The sequence below is a fragment of the Solanum tuberosum genome, unplaced genomic scaffold, assembly GCF_000226075.1.
Source record: "Solanum tuberosum cultivar DM 1-3 516 R44 unplaced genomic scaffold, SolTub_3.0 scf00625, whole genome shotgun sequence".
Classification (NCBI taxonomy): Eukaryota; Viridiplantae; Streptophyta; class Magnoliopsida; order Solanales; family Solanaceae; genus Solanum; species Solanum tuberosum.
In genome coordinates this window covers 121,561-127,359 of record NW_006239540.1, presented here as the reverse complement: position 1 = coordinate 127,359, position 5,799 = coordinate 121,561, and positions in this window count along the sequence as shown.

The window sequence follows — 5,799 nt, the reverse complement described above, 5'->3', positions numbered from 1 at the left end:
GTCATATGGTGCAACATATGATTATTATGTGGCGCCATGTAAGTCATATGTTGCTACATATAGCTGATATGTTGTGACAAATAAATCATATGTGGCAACATGTGTAAGTTATATGTAGCAACATATGGCTATCTTGTTGGGAAATGTAAGTTATATGTTGCTACATATAACTATTATGTTGTGAAACATAAATCACATGTTGTGACAAATGTATAAGTCATATGTTGCAACATATATAGCCATCTGTTGGAAACGTGAATGCAAATTATTGAAAAAAAATGTGGCTACCCAGATGATGATGAATGATTTCAAAGAACTGTTAATTTTACTTACCAAAACAATGGTGTGTGAACCCAATCACTTATGAAGTAATTCCAACTGATACAGATTGAAATCTGGTCCACTGATTAGATTAGTTAAATCTGATTCAAGAAGATGAAAAGAGCTCAAGAAGGACCAGCAGCCAAGACCAGACCAACAATGTACAAAAACAAGAAGAAGAAGATGAAGAGAACGGGAAGGAGAAAGGCAAGCAACCAAGCAAGAAGAGAGCAAGAGAGCAAGAACATAGCAGAAGAAGAATAAGAAGAGGAAGTACGGGGGAAAATGTTTTATTTCCCCCCTTTTGGTACAGCTGGTGGCTTCCCTCCAATTTTGGTGTGAACCAAAATTGGTTAAATTAGGTTTTAGTCATTTACCCTTTTACCCCTCATTTAATTCAATGAACCAAACTGCCAACTTATAAACTTGAGGACAACTCCACAATCCTTAATCATTAATCACATAATTGTCACCTACACTCAATAATTAAGACTTATGTCACTGCCCCTTTATTTTGACACCCTAATGTCCACCTTTAATTCAAAGCCCCACCTTTCTAACGGTTAAGATATTATTTTATCAAATTTTGATTTCATTTTTTTATATTCAATTTTGGAAAAGTATGCATTGGATATCAAATTGAACGGGTTGATTTGGTTTTGTTTTGTTTGATTTTTTCTAATTTTGATTTGATTTGATTTGCTATTTTTAAAACGATTTTTGTATGTAAATGAGAAAACAAAATAAGTATACAGTATAAGATAAAAAATTCTTTGTACTTCTAGACAAAATTATTTATATTTTCATGATAAAAAAAAAATGTTTTCAAGCAAGTTGAATAGCATGCATAGCTCAAGATTTCTTCCCTTGGTGCCTGTTCCTTTGCTTGTACTTATTTCTATTGAGAATTTTTAATAATTTTAATTAAAAAACTCACTAGATACCGTGTCTAATAATATAAATTCTCAATAAAAAAAATCCATAGTTCCAGTCAACATGTGATTCAACATTCATAGTCCATTATTTTCCTCCATACGAACACATCCAGAATGTTGGGTTGATTCTCATAATCCACATGTCGTTACTCATTTTTTGAGTAAATTAAACATTTGATTCATACATAGCCCACTCTAAATCATGGCAATCACCCTTACTGAAATATTATGTAGCTTAATCAAATAGTTAGTTAGTTAACACTGTTCAAAGTTAGTTAGAATGATGAGCTAAATTAAGCATTGTGTACAGAATCAGTTGAGTTAGTTAGATAGTCTAGATATTTTTACTTGATCCATACACGTGTATATATACATACAACATTACTTGGAATAAGATACTTTTCTTCTTCCCCAAACAATCTTCTCATTTTCATTCCTCCGCTCAAACTTACTTTTATACAGTTCATGTGACCTCCATTAATGGATGTCTGATGAGCTCAGTTTATCACTTCTCAACATGGTATTAGAGCTCGGTGTAATCATCACCCAAGCTTATTTCACATAGATTTCAATCTCCTCTCGAGAACTCACTCGATTCTCATCTAATTTTCTTTTTTTTGTTCTTAATTTTCCTTGCTCATCATCCTTGGCGGAAACCAATCCACCGTGCATTGGAACCAACTCACTCTACATTCGTCCGGCGGAAAGTGTTGGATCTACACTGGTGCCATCAGTTTTCGATGGCATTGCAAATCCTGGAGGCGAGGCATCCTTCGAGGTATTTCAGTCAAGAACAAAATGGGATTCATCACTAGAAATTATGTGAAGCTACCTTCAACAGATCCTACTTACAATCAATAAGAAAGATGTGACGATATGGTCGTTTCCTAGATTTTGAATTCACTCTTCACAGACATCACTAATAGTCTTCAATACATCAACAATGCAAAGGAATTGTGGCAGGAGTTGGAAGACAAGTATGATCAACAAAATGGAGTAAAACGTTATCAGATCCAATGAGAAATAAATTATCTAACCTAGGGTACTCTCGACATCACTAGTTACTACACAAAGCTGAAGAAATTGTGGGAAGAGCTCAATGTTTTGGATGGTAGTATTCTGTGTAATTGTGCATGTGCGTGTGGAGCAAAGGATAACTCACACAAGGCTGAACAAGACAAACAATTGATCCAATTTCTTATGGGGTTGAATGAGATTTACATTGTGGTTAGAGGGAGTATCTTAATGGTAAATCCTCTACCAGCTATAGCACAAAGATTCTCCATTCTCATTCAGGAGGAAAAATAGCGTGAGGTCAGGCCATCAAATCAGTCTATCATTGAATCTACCTCTCTAAACATTGGAGCTCACAATGCATGCATAAATCAGTCCAGGACAAACTACACTCAACACACAAACATAACAACTCGTGAGGCTACTACAATCAACACCAAAACCCTGGCTCAAGTGGAAATCAATCTTACAGAACAAATAAGTCACAGACAAATAGGTCCTCTCAATTGTTTTGTGACTATTGAAAAAAACAGAGGCATACTAAGGACAAATGCTATCGATTGCATGGATTTCCAGCAGACTTCAAATTCACCAAGGGAAGAAATACAAGAACAACAGCACATGCTCATGGGACTAGGTCTGAGCCTAACTATCAGAATCAAGGCCAACACCTCATAAAGGATAAGTATAACCAACTGATGCGACTTCTGGACAATTTCTAAGTGGGAAATGTTGTTGAGGTCCCTCAAAAAGATGTTAGTGGAGCTACAAACTTTGCAGGTATATTGGTTTGTTCTTCTCATAAAGAGTTAATGAGTAATCTATCATGTAAATGTTTCAAATCTTCTGCTGAATATTGAATTCTAGATTATGGTGCTTCAAATCGCATATCCTCAGACAGAAAATTATTGACTAACACTAGACCCTTGCCATATCCTTTTCTAGTCACCTTGCCTAATGGTTACAAAGTGAAAGTCACATAAATAGGTGATGTTGTCTTGAGTCCAAGATTGACCTGAAACAAAATACTTTTTGTCCCTAGTTTCAAATATAACCTGATTTATATTCACTCCTTAACAATGCAATCTAATTCCATTGTTAATTTTTCAACTCATACATGTATGTTACATGCCCCTTCAATGAAGAGGCCTTTGGAGGTTGGTAAATCAACGAATGTTTTATATTACCTATGCCTAAAATGTCAGTTCACCAGCTCAAGTTCAATTCATGTTCATTCTCTTGCTACTTGTAGCTCAACTTCAAGTCATGATGCTTGTGATTCAACTTAAAGTCCTAATCAGTTTCATGACTCTTGTATGATTGTTCCATGAACAATTGTAGAAACTTTGGTTGTTCTATGTCTGTTTGTAATCATTCTAATAATAAAATTGCTTAATCTTGTACTATGTCTTCTGCCTGCTCCTCTCCTCCTAATACTTGTATTGATTATTTATGGCATAATAGATTGGGACATGTCCCATTTGTGAAAAATGAGAAACATATCCAGCTTTCCAATAAGGTTTGCCTCTAAACAACCTTTCACTTGCACCATCTGCCCCATGACCAAACAAACAAGAATACATTTCCCTACCAACATTTTATTCTCATCCAAACCTTTTGATCTTTTGCATTTGGAATTGTGGGGACCCTACTATATGCCTACACATGATCACTATAAGTACTTCTTGACTATAGTTGATGATCATAGCAGATCAACTTGGGTGCACCTTTTGAGGTGCAAAAGCAAAACTCTACAAGTCATCAAGTCTTTTGTCAAATTAATAGAAACTCAGTTTCATACAACCATAAAGGCCATTAGGTCAGACAATGGGCAGGAATTCACTAGTAAAGAAGCAACCCTTTTCTATCAGTCCAAAGGCACTGTTCATCAAAAATCAGGTTCATACACACCTCAACAAAATGGTGTGGTGGAAAGAAAACACAAATACATACTTGAAGTTGCTAGATCCCTCATGTTTCAATCCAAAGTGCCTCTTAGGTACTGGGGAGAATGCATCCTCACAGCCACCTATTTGATCAATAGACTACCCTGTGCCATCTTGAAAGGAAAATGCCCTTATGAACTCATGTACCAAAAGAAGCCTACATACTCTCACCTCAGAACTTTTGGGTGTTTGTGCTACCCTATAGTCACCAAACCTCACAAAGATAAATTAGAGCCTTGGGCCACTCCTTATGTGTTTGTGGGATACTCTTTTCACACTAAAACAAGGTTCTCAATCTAGCTACTAAAACAATACATGTCTCTAGAGATGTTAATTTTCTTGAACATATTTTTCCTTTTGATGTTTCCTCTTTTCCATCTACTTGTATGCCAACTGTTGCTTTACCCTCTTCCTGGGACAATGGTCATGCTAACACTCAAGATATGCATACACATTTATCTAGTACTGACACTCTTGAACCAACAGGTCAAGTTCTTAAAACCCAATGTACCAGTACCATCTCCTATGATAATAACAACCTTACACAGTCCCTCCACTCATGGTCTTCCACATCCTCCTCAACTTGTGCCTCACCTGAACTTAGAAGATCTACTAGACATCATGCTAGACCATCCTATCTCCAAGAATATGTTTGCACTTTGCCTCCCTCAAAAGGCCAAGTTTCTGACCAACCTGCTAGCACTTCTCATTCCTTAAATGCTCTTTTTGCCTACAAACATCACATTCCTTTTACTACCCTAACACGATGTCACATTAACATAAACTCCCTTCTGGTTAAAGTATACTCTAACTCATCCATACTAATAACTTTTACTCTACCTTTTATCATGAAATCTACATAAACTCACACTTCTTAGTTTATCAATAAGGGAAAATTTCTCATTAATAATTTACTGGGTGCATGACTGCAACAACATAATTTGCCTCATCACTATCTCTCTTTTTTAGATTACTATACCTATGCATGCATTTTTCTAACTCTAAGCACTTTTACTATTATTGTTTATAACATCGCAACTCATACTATCTTTTCAGGTGAAATAATATCCAAGCGCTAAAGCACACTCCCCTCATAAGGGTCTCACCTGAATAAAGTTTAGAGAAGGGAGTACATCTCATTTTTAGCTTGAACACACAATTCATATGAATAAGAGTGCATTCTTTTGAATCTCAATACTTAAGATCTCTCATGGGCTTCTCTCAAGCCCCTCTACAGTCTCATGACTTTTTGAAAACTTTTGCTGAGAGTAACTCATTGATAAGGATCTGGGATTTGATTTTCAATTACCTTGAGTGTGAGAGGTAGTAACGGATATGAGAAACACACAAGTTTGAATAAGCTCCTTATGACACAGTTCTATTGCACGATTTAGAGTATGAATGAAGAGAAACTACTCTAAAATGTTTGTAGTCCCTCATTTATAGAAGTGGGGGCCTCACAACCATAAATAAGATCCTATTTGACACGGCTTCATAGGCACCCTAGGACACTTCAACTCTATACTCGGATACCAAGTTTGTCACACCCTGAGCCTACACCTTGGACGTGGCCGACACTTGAG